At 32.2% G+C, this 12,492-nt stretch overlaps 1 long non-coding RNA gene across 1 annotated transcript; it reads left to right on the plus strand.

Moving 5' to 3' along the window:
* The first annotated feature begins 9,124 nt into the window (after nucleotides 1–9,124).
* LOC111988569 (uncharacterized) lies at nucleotides 9,125–12,492 on the plus strand. Its single transcript, XR_010629768.1, has 6 exons — nucleotides 9,125–9,318; nucleotides 9,547–9,753; nucleotides 10,991–11,049; nucleotides 11,604–11,716; nucleotides 11,923–12,178; nucleotides 12,384–12,492. It is a non-coding gene; the product is annotated as an uncharacterized LOC111988569 (long non-coding RNA).

Genomic DNA, 12,492 nt, shown 5'->3' on the forward strand with positions numbered 1-12,492 from the left:
CTCTCGAATCTACCCATTAGGACAAACCAAAGAAATGGTGATTGGTATTTATATGTGAAAAAATAATAACTAAAATGGCCGAGGAGAGATAGAATTTAAAGAGATGAAAACTTACAAAAGAAAATGTGGTAATCCTGATCCCTTAGAAAAGCTCTTTAAGAAATCTCTTAAGGAAAAGACTGTGGAGGCTTGGGAATGTAAAACTGTTAGTGAGTTAGAGCACTAGAGTTCTCTGGAATATCTAAAAACTCACGAATTAAAGAGAGAAATGAGTCCCCTTAAGGCTTTATATAGAGGGAGAAAAGGAGAGGGAATAACCCTGCTCAGAATTCTAGGAGAAAATATCCACCGTAGGATGTGCACCTCACCGTTGGATGGGGGGAACAAGGCGCCGCCTAGAGCAATAAATGACGATTCACAGACCCCAAAGCGCCAGAAGCAGTTATGAAGCATGGAAGATGGCACTCTGACACGTGTAAGCCAGAGAAATAAATGGTCTTATCTCTTACAGATCAAAACCCCACTTTTTCTTCTAAGATGAGAGGGAAAAATTGAGATTTTGAAGGGCTATTGTAGGGACAAGGCCCAAAGATGGTACACTAGGCCTTGGGCCTTACCCAAGATCGTTGGTGAGTCCGAAGAGAGACAAAAAGATGGAGGGGCATTCTAGCTTTGCGCCTCATAAATAAGAAAGGAAAAATGGACGGTCCGAGGAGAAAGACCTCCTCGAACAAGGCTAGCACCGTTCCTTTACACATTCTAGCAACAAGAATGAACTCAATGGTGGCACCAGTGTCAGGAGCATGCCACATGAGCTCACGAGATGGAAGGAGACAAAAAATATCTAAAGGAAAGGTTGTTACCTCCGTATTAAATGCATTGCAGCTGCTTTTCTGGCCGCATTATGTGGAGAAGACCTCTGAACAGTATTTCCTTGGCCACCGCAACTCACAAAAGGCCAGAAGGGGTGTCTGATGGGACAGACACTCAAGTGGAGGTCCAGATGGTCAATAGGTGTAAGGCCAAGATCACCAGAAGGGACCTATAAAATGAGGAAGACCCTCCATGGGTGAGTAGTGGAAGAACTGAGAGAAGAACACTGTGTTAGGGAGAATAACACTTGCAATTCGTCCCCTCAGTTTATAAGAACATTGGTCTCCTCGGACAACACGTAAACTGAACTTTACATGCACTCCTCTTGCATAATCGTTTGACAAGCCCATCTTAGCCGTTGTAATATTGACTAGGGCCCAACTCTTTAACCTACTCGCTACAAATTTATTGTATTGGGCTCACTGGGCCATCATCCCATTCATTTTTTGGCTTGGGCTACAAACTGTGTCCCTACAATAGTTTATTCCTACATGATATTCAATGTAGTAAATTGTTTATTGTAAAAGTAAATATATTATTATATCAAAATTGCCATTAAAATATTTAAAGTTTATTGCAACAAAAGCTTTTTAGCATAAACTTATTACCTCAAATTTTATTGCAACACTTTGCATAAACTATACACTTTGCATAAACTATTGCAATAATTTTGATGTTATTGCAATGATTATTTTTGTTGTAATAAACATTTTTATTGTAATGTATCAAATTAAATGCACCATTAAGAGATGTTATCTTTTGCATAAATTAAGAGATGGTGATATTTTTCACAACTACAAATATTGTAAACTTAAGTATTAAGATATTCCCTTATTTATAGTAGAAAAAGTGCTATGTACACAATATTTTTACATCAAATCATAAAATGATAAGTTGTTATTAGTTCTGACCTACCACTTAAGATTTATTGTAAAAATGTTTTTGTAACGACTCAAGAAAAAGCGCTAGCCACATCTGCGCTATACCTCAAAAGGACTAGTCACAATTGAGGCTCCTTGTAGTTGTTAATAAAGCGCAGATCTACCCAGTAAATACCCGATGTGGGACTCATCACTCACCCACACACATTACACAATCAATCAAATTGGGGCATCACAATCTCCCTCACTTAAATCCCTAACGTCCTCGTTTTACCGAACCGGCTCTGATACCATATGTAATAACCCAAGGAAAAGCGCTAGCCACATCTGCGCTATACTTCAAAATGACTAGTCACAATTGAGGCTCTTTGTAGTTGTTAATAGAGCCCAAATCTACTCAGTAAATACTCGATGTGGGACTCATCACTCACCCACACACATTACACAATCAATCAAATTGGGGCATCACAGTTTTGAACATAGCATTTCTCTTATAGTAAAAGGTAAATTGATTAATTTTCCAAACACTACGAGCCTTGTTAATGTGACCACCTTAAAAACAAAACCAAAAAAAAAGTAGGGCATAGTGTGCTTTCATGTTTCATGGAAGCAACGCGAATAGTGAGTATGTATCAATAATTGACTTGCCACATCATGAATCATTAACTACAATAATTATGCTAAGAAAATGTCATTAAGGTGATCTATTGACGCTGCTTGTGAATGTAAGTCTAAGAGACTAAGTCTAAACCTTGTATATCCTTATCTTCTTTGTGTGTTTATTTCTTCTATTTCTCCATTTCTATTTTTGCATAAATCCATTATGAACCTCATCAATATGAATATGATCACCTTCAAAAGAAAAACTTCCAAAACAAAATGGTAAAGTGTGTTTCATATAGAAGGCGTGACTCATTAAATACACTAATTATGCTAACAAAGAAGGGTAATTTGATTTTCACTTGCTTCCATTTGCTTTCATGTATACACTTGCTAGCCAAAGGTCTTGTAGCTGAATTGGCACATTCTCAAGCACAAAGTGCTTGAGGGTTTAGGGAGGAAAGGGTTCAAACTGTAGGATTAACAACATATTATAATTATCTCTAAAAAAAATTGTATACATTTGCCAAGTTACGAAGGTCTCTCTCTCTAAACCTATTGGGTTTGGGTTTTGTTTGGATGTCTTTTTTAAGAAAATGTCATTGTATGTGTATGCATATATATATATATATACATACACATGATTTAAATTTTTGAAAAAAAAAAAAAGTGTACTTGACCTCTCCAAAATAAGTGTTGGCCTAAAAAAATTCAAAAAGTAAAATGGTCTGTACCCATGAAAAATAGTTAGTCTTGTGGGAATCAATAAAGATATAATTTCTTCAAACAACAGGTTTCTTGATCTCTTCTTAGTTGATGTTGAAATTTTTGCAATCCCTTTATGGGAGGTTCAAGGGTTTGATTATACATGAGAAGGGTGTTAGGCATCCCTTAGCGTTCCTCTAAAACAGTTTGCCTATTTAAATATCTCATCTATTTTGGCAATGCTTAAAGTCATTCTTAGAAAATTAACCTAAACAATGTGAAAATAGGTAATGAATGATTATGATGAGATCAAAAGGCATAGAAGAAGACAATTAATAAAATTTTCAGTATCAAAACAAACAAAAAAAATTACTTTATTATGTCTTGATTTTTATTATATTCTCCTATTGTGTTTCTCCTTAAGCAAGATTTTGGAGCATTGAGCCATTTGAAGTTTGATCTTTTGGTGGTATTGAGTGAAATCTTTGGACTTCATTATTTATCGTATCCGTTAGATAAAGAGAAATGCTATATCCACAATATTTTTACAACATTTACAAAACAAATTTTAAGTGGTAAGTAGTTATTAGCTGTTATCGGTGGACAAAAAAGTAATTTAAGTAATGTATTCAAATTATAAATCAATAACAAGTTATCACATAAGATTTGTTATTAAAATGTTATGAATGCAGCACTTTTCTTAGATAAATTAGTGGAGAGAAAAACGGATTAATCCTTTTGATCAAGTCTGAGCTCCAATTTGGGCTAGTAATTTCCATTTGGACATGGTGACTTATGCTTTGTTAGAGTATTTGGAATGATGTACTAAGTGTGATCCTATGTCCTTTGAAATCAAGGATTTCAATCATTTTGGAAATTTTGTGGTTATTTTGGTCATTTAGAGACTATTATGTTTTACCATCATGCAAGTATAACACTATTTTCACCCTCAAGACCGAGCTCTAGAAAAAGTTTCTTCTATTAGTGGCATCAGTTGATCAATGTTTCCAAGAAAACAAGGAATTGAAAATGGCTTGGATTATTCTTCCCTCAGTAGCATTTGTGCCTACAGTACTTCTGTCTATTCTTATAGATAGATCTTCTGGAAACTTATAAATCTATTTGATTGCACCCTAGTTTAGAATCTTTACCATGTTGAAGATTGTTCTAAGAGGAACAGGTACTTCTGATAAAGAGTTATCATTAAAAGCGAATACCATATGTTAAAGTTCTCAAAAATAAAAAAAAGTGGGACAAGTACCAACCTGACCTTACATTCAATAATGACTCCAAAACTTGCCCCTCCACCCCCTCAAATAGCCCAAAATGGACCCCCACCTAATAAGATGATGAAATTTAGCATTTTTTTAAAATTTAAACTTCGTTGGAGTGTTTGTCAACTTGGTCAAAAATGACATTTTGATCATCTTGACCTTTGACATGTAAAATTGAATGATCCTACATTCAATCGGGGTAAATTAAAATATTTTAGGCATTCCATTGATCTCGTGGTCAAAATTCTTCTTCTTCTTCTTTTTTGTTTTGGTTTTTCAGGAATCAATGAGTTTAATAATGGTTCTATATCACTTGAGGACAACAGTAGAATTGATTACCACAGTAGTCATCTTTCTTTTGCACGAAGTGCTATAATGTGAGTCTTTTAACATAATTAATCCTTCCAAACCATTTGTGTACAATATAAATGACGGATTTGAATGTTTGGACTTTGGATTTTGGTAGGAATGGAGTCAATGTTTGCAGTGGCGGAGCCACTTGAGGACCGAAGGGGGCTTGGCCCCCCCCAAAATTTTTGAAAAAAATTATAATTTTTTTTTAATATCTTAAATAATCTTCTCATTTTGGCCCCCATCCCTGATAATATACCTATATAAAATCTAAAAATAATTACAATTTTCATTTAAATAAAATACAATCCACAAATACATGTCAATAAATTACAATAACTACACATTTAGCATCTTTAAAATGAACACAGGTATTTTAACAATTACCTCAACAAATAAAAGAGAAAAAAATTTTTAATTTTCGTCCCAATACATTTAGGACTTACTTGTACATGGCAAAAAAATTGAAAAGTCTGAAACTTTGTCTCTCCCACACGGCCACACAGTTGCAGCAGTCTTGCAGAACAGAAAAAATCTTTCTTACAGACTTACACAGGTGACTCTCTCTCTCTCTCTCTCGCTCTCTCTGTCTCCGTTGAGGACTTGGGCTTTGCATTCTTCTTCTTTTTCTTCCTTCAGTTCTTTCTCTTTGCCTTCAGCCTCCTTCAGTCCTTCTCGCCACTGCACTGCCTTTGCCTTCTTCTTCTTTTTTTTTTTTTTTTTTTTATCTTTTCAGATTTTAGTTCTTTGCTTTTCACCCCTTTGTTTAAAAGTAAAAGTTTTGTCTCTTTGTTTAAAAGTTAAGGTTTTGCACTTTCCAGAATTGCAATAGCGTAATGTATGTACTATGTGTTCAATTTTTCTTTGGTAAACGTACTATGTGTTGAATTTAGACAATAAAGAGTGACTAATTTTGTCCCTTTCTCATTATCATTGTCAATAACCTATTGCTGTGGGTCCCTCAATTTGTGAAGCTTCTGTGCTTGTGCTTGTGCTTGTGCTTGACAGCTTGTGCTTTGTGCTCCAGGTATTTGTATTTTCTTTGTTTAGCTTTCATGTTATTGTACGTTTTGCGACTTTGCCCATTTTATAGTTGGTTAAATATATTAAATTATTTTTTCAATTTTGTCTCATGATTGTTTAATTTTAATTAAATATACTTTTGGTTTATACATATTCAGTTATGAAGTATTGTACATTACTATTTTACATTTCATACACAAAAAAAAAAAAAAAAATTATACATGGCCCCCCCCAAATATAAATTCTTGGCTCCGCCACTGAATGTTTGGACTTTGCTTGGTCACTGTTGGACAACTTTGAATGGGCCAATGGTTACACTATTCACTTTGGGTTAGTCTATGTAGATTACAAGGATAGGCTGAAAAGATATCCTAAAAATTCAGTCCAGTGGTTTGAATTAAGTAAAGTTTATCACCCAGGTTTCATGTGTTTTGCGATTCCTAGAACAATTTGATTTCTTGTATAAGAGTGTTTCAATAAAACTAGGTCCATATATAAACCTAGTTTGTGTGTGGGTTTGGATTCAAGGTTGCGTTTCTACGTTTGCTGAAACTGCGTTTTCTCATCTTTTTTTTTCTTTCCTGCACTTTGTTTCTGCTTTTAGAGACAAAAGTATTGTTCATGAACAGTGTGTGCATTGTTCACGCATTGTTCATGTACTGTTCACGTATTAAAAAAATATTAAAAATGGGTCCACGGTACTATTCATATATTTAAAATTATTTTGCTACAGTATTTTTAGCAACAATCAGTTTTCAACAACAATAAATTTTACCCAAACAAACCCGTGAAGATAGAATTAAAGAAGTGCCTAACGGCTAATTTTCAAATATAACCAAAACGATATCATTTCTCATTAAAAGAAACGTTGCTGTTTTGATCAGGAAAATTAGCTGTATATTTTATCAAAGATGGTGTCGTTTCAACACTGCAACACTACCTGAACTTATCTTCTTACTGTAAATATCAGAGTCCAGTATCAGAGTCCAGTTGTGGTTGATTAGATCGTTCTGGAAGCTATGTAGCTGGTGACGTGTTAATCACATGTGTAATTAGAGGATAACCGTTCCACTCTTTACGGATTTCTTGTTAGGTAGTTAGATTAATCTATCTGTGAAACTGTCTATATATACATGTAATGATGCATCAGAGAGTAATATAGTTGCTATTCATTTCTTTCATTCTCTCACAACTCTCTCCATTTCTCTCTCTCTCTCTCTCTCAATCTTTTATTCCGCCATTGTTAAAACTCTGATTTTACAGGTAAACTTTCAGTTTGGACCTAGGTTTATGCAAAAAGAAAAATAAATAAATAATTCATTTATCACTTTTTTGCTAAATTCTCAAATGGAATACATCCAAGAGAGGAGCTGCTAGTTTTACACAAGAATAGAATTTCCTCCCTTCTTAAAAATCTCTCTAGCTAGGGCAACCCACATAACCAACCATATATCCATATCTTATTCCTTCTTGGACTACCTTTACATAATTGATAATTTAAAGGGCAACGCAAATTGACAACAACATGCCCAAAAAAAAAAAAAACATGGGGAATGTGGCCATGGAACAGAGGCTCCAGTACTCCATAATCTCACAATGAAGTTATTGCTTCTCATAATTAAGGGAAAGAAAAAATAAATCAAATAAACTTAGATTGCTGTTGGGAAGATGAAGACAAGTGAAAAGATAAAGAATACGGTAAAAATGGAAAGTGAGAGAGTTAATGCATTTTATTTATTTAATAAGAACAATTAATGGCTTAGATCACTAATTTCTTGGAAAAAATAATGATATTGTAATAAGTGTTTTTTTTAAGAGAGGTGTAACTCTTATAAAGTTATATCAGGTGTAACCATGATTTTTAATCCCAGACCATTTAATGAATCGTAAAAGAGAAATGTTTAAGATTTTGAATTTGGACCGAGGTTGAACCATAGAGACATCATAACTAGTTTAATAATTATTTAAAATATAAATAAATATATTAAATTAGTTCAAAATAAAAAAATTAACTAAAATAATCTAATTAAAACTATAAATTTATATTTTAACTAGGATCTGGTTAATGTGTGCTCTAAGGGCGTAAATTAACAAATCTATTTTTGGAAAAATTTTATTGGAAATTTCTAATAAATTTTTTTCAAAATTGGTTTACTATTGTGTGCCTTAAAGACACATATTAGTAAAATTCTTTTAACTATGTCTAATATATCCATCTCAAGCCTAAATGTAAAATATCCATCTAATAATAATAATAATAACTATTTTTTTCTGTAAAAAGAAAATTAAAAGCATCAATTTGTGCCGGCACAAGTGGACAAAAGAGTATAATATAATATAATGTATCATCATATCATGTGAGGCTCAAATGTCAAAGTTTTGTAAGAAATAAAAGGGGTGTTTAGTTAGTGTTTTTAAATAACAATTTTTAATTATTAAATAATATTTTACATATTTTAACATACTTTTTTAGATATACATATTTACACAAATATTTTAAAACAACAATTTTTAATTTCTGAATACATTTATCAAACGGGTTCAAAGCCACTGTCTTTCCAATTTCCATTTTCCCAGGCCCCCGTGACTAGCTGACAAACCTGAAAAGGCACTTCAAATTCCAATGCCCACGTGTCTAGCTCACAAAGACACAAACCTTAAAAAGCACAACAAACAAAGATGGATGAAATTAAAAAAAAATAGACGGAATTAAAGGAAGAGATAAAAAAAAGAAATACAAACAAAAGTAGATGGAATTAAAGGGTGAGAGAAGAAGAAGTCAGAAACGGCTCTAGAAGGTAGAAGCTGAAAGAACAAGAAGAACAAGAAGAAGAAGAAGAAGGAGAAGCTGGTATCCAGCTGAAACAAGAAACAAACCTGAGCAGATATAAAATAGTGGGTGGTAACGTACCTCTATTTTATTTTTTCTCTCTTCTTATTTATTATTTAAAATATTTTATAAATATTTTTTTTTTAGCTGAGTGACTTTACAAATATGTTTGCAATAATCTTTTTTTTTTTTTTTGAGTTCGTACTACTTTTATTTCTTCTTTTTTTTAAGCCGGTCATATATTTTTATAGTCTTATGACTCTTATCAAATGTGAATATATATATTCTATCTCCTTAAAAATAAATAAATAGCTAAGTATTATTTAAAAAGGATTTAAATAATAAGAGGCTGTTTGGTAAAGTGTTATGAATAACAGTTTTCAACATTTAAACAATATAACATGTATTTTTATGCATTTAAAATTGTATTTATATATGAAACATTTGTTATAATTGTATTAGTATATAATTGTATTATGATTGTTATTAATAGACTTTCATTATAATTGTATTAGTATATAAAATACTATTGTGGAAAAAAATTAATCCATGGTTATGTTTTCCTATATATATAAATGTAGACTTGAGGGGGACATATTAGAGTATCAAAAGCTATTAACCAATTATGGCGATTAGAGGTCACTTCATCCTATTTCTAATTGTCCTGGTTGGCTCACTTGCTCGGGGTGAAGGTGTAATTCAAAATTATGACTCAAGTTCTGTTGATCGTAGAAGTTTTCCGAAGGGTTTCATATTTGGCACAGCATCATCTGCTTACCAGGTTTGTGTTTAAAATTTTGAAGTAATATATGTATTGTTGCTAAAAATTTTGTAACTTAATGAACACATTTTTGGAAACATTAATCCTCCCCCAACTATCAAATTATAATATAATATATACAAACACATGTATTTCTAATCAAAATTAACATAAAGAAGGATTTTATCTATATGCAAAAAGTCCATGATACTAGGGGCTGTTGACTTGGTGTATTTTGTCATTGTACAGTATGAAGGTGCAACGAATGAAGGAGGTAGAGGAGTTAGCATAGGGACACCTTCACTCATCGCTACCCACGCAACACCACTCTCTTTCTCTTACTCCTGCATCAGACTCAATACTCTACATTTAATTTTATTTAAAATATTATTCTATTCATTATTAATTATTTCTTTCTTGATAATAGAGCAACAACGGCATATCGAGGATTTGACGGTGGGTTGTGAATCTGATATGGATAGTTTGAAGAGTCTGATGCATGAGTATTTTGTGGATGTTTAGCTATATTTATAGCATCAGACTAGTTTAAATAGTCTAATGCAAATACTATAAATTTTTAGAAGCTATCATTTACAAGAAATTAAAAAATAAAAACTATAATAATAATAAAAAATAAAAAAGCTAGAACCTAGAAGCTTATAAAATTAAAAATGTACAAATAAAGGAAGAATAAAGCTAGAAGCTTACAATTAATGGATGACCTACTCTCTTCACCTCTTTTTGGGCACGTATCTAGCCTAATATCTGAATCAATACATATTAGCCCATTAATCATCACAATTAAAAAAAATAAAGATACTCTCCTTTTCAATGTGAGATTAAACATTCTACTAATTTCTTATTTTTCATATTAACTCTCACATTTTTACATTTATATTGTCATATAAATTCATTTTAATTATATAATATTAAAATACTCCAACTGTGTGTCTTATAAAAAGTCTAGTGTTGGAAAAGTGCAAGAGGAAAAGTTGCCGTGTGTGTTTATGTGTGGTGTGTATATCTATATAAAACCTCATTGTCTCTGTATGAAATAAAGAGTTGTATTATTCTTTTCTATGTGGTGCGTTGCTCTTTTAGTTCATCAATCTGGTATCAGAATTTCCGCTAATTCAGCATACCATAGATAGATATATGATGAATTCATTATTCATGTGATAAGAAAGATACAGTTGCTGATTTTTTTTTTTTAAATGAAAGATACAATTACTCTTAGAATATTCAATATTGCATAGGTTCAAAAATCCTTTTTTTTTTGGTATCGAGTTTAAATAGCTTTAATGTTGTTAGATTTTATCCTTCTAACGTTGGTAACTACTCTCAAGACTCAACAACTCTAATAAAGTGCATGGAATGTGTTTGTTAGAATTAAAAATATGGAAAGTACTAATATGGAGTGTGCGTTTGGGAAGCAATGAAAATTATAAATTATTTCACTATTCAGATTATTTTTGCTACTATGGGTTCCACTGTACTATTTCAACTAACTTTTACTTTTATTTATAGTACTTTCAACAATAAGTTTTCAGTTTTAGCAAAATAAGCGATATTCAAACAGATCCGGAATATGTTAAAATGCTTTCACTAGAATAAGCTTTTGAAGCCAACCATCCATAGTTGCGTAAACATATTACTTTAGAACTTGATTTCGATTAACCTTTTGGTGTTGCAGATAAGATAAAGGATGGTAAAAATGGAAACCCTGCTGATGATTCCTATTATCATTACAAGGTATATATTGTTGACAACTTGACATAATGCAATGTTTTATTACAATTTTTTTAGAGAAGATCATGCCTTAATCATGAATTGATTAATTGTTAGTGAGACTTTTTTTATATATTAATTCCTTGATTGGTTTGTTGAGATCTATATCTGTTCCAAATATTTTCGAATTAAAGCTTGTTTGCTATAATTTGAATTTTCTTTTACATTTCATATGACCAAGTGTATTATTTGGACTAATTGGTATGAATTGAATAACTTGGCAAGAAGACGTGGCAATGATGAAATACATTGGTTTTGATGCATACAGATTTTCGATCTCATGGTCCAGATTATTACCGTGTAAAATGACTAAAACCCAACTTGTTTTTTCGTTAATAAGTACTCAAGAAGTTTTATATTTAATCCTTAGATTTGAATTTATGCTTTGTTTAATATTCTATTTTCCATGTTCAATTAAACTATAATCAATTAAAATCATAAATTTTGAGATGCTCAACCTGGTTCCCAATTGGAGTACATAAATTAATTAAATTTTTATTGAATTCTATATTAATCAGGTGGAAATATAAGTGGGGGAGTGAACCAAGAAGCCATTTGCAACTCTATTCCACTGGGATCTTCCACAAGCCCTTGAAGACGCCTATGGTGGTTTTTTAAATCCCCAAATTGAGTAAGCAATGATTATAATTACATACTTCCAACTAATTTCACAACTATTGAGTTAGTAAGTTGTCAAACAATAGACAATCAAGCGAGCGAATTTGAAAATCAATAACAAATTATCATCTTAACAAGTTTTGAAAATATGAATAAGATCATGTTTCCAAATATAGTTTAATTAACATGTATATCGATCTCAATCGGTTATATAAACAGGAATGACTTTAGGGACTATGCTGAGCTTTGCTATAAAGAGTTTGGAGATAGGGTGAAGCATTGGATCAGCCTAAATGAACCTCTAACCTTTGCTGCCCTGGGATATGGAAATGGTGCATTTGCGCCAGGTAGATTTTCAAAGAGTTTGTTCTCAAATTGTAATAATGGTGATTCAGCTACTGAACCCTACTTAGTTGCTCACCACCAACTTCTTGCTCATGCGGCTGCAGTCGAAGTTTATCGACACAAGTACCAGGTTAGAGTGCATGATTGATTATACCAAATAATCATTGATTTTTCTTGGTAGTATCATGATTTTTTTTGGATAGTACTAATGTGCTCATCTTTTTATTTGATGAATAATGTACTAAAAATGACACTCAGATTAAATTCAGTATGATTTTCAATCAGTCTAATGGACTGATCTAAAGATTCTAAACTACAAATGATGATTTATGTAGAAATCTCAGAAGGGTCAAATTGGGATTACACTAAATTCACCATGGGTATTGCCATACCAGTCAAATGCAGATACTGATGCAGCATCTCGAGCCCTTGCTTTTGCGTATG

Source organism: Quercus suber, unplaced genomic scaffold (genome assembly GCF_002906115.3).
Source record: "Quercus suber isolate HL8 unplaced genomic scaffold, Cork oak 2.0 scaffold_114, whole genome shotgun sequence".
NCBI classification, from domain to species: Eukaryota; Viridiplantae; Streptophyta; class Magnoliopsida; order Fagales; family Fagaceae; genus Quercus; species Quercus suber.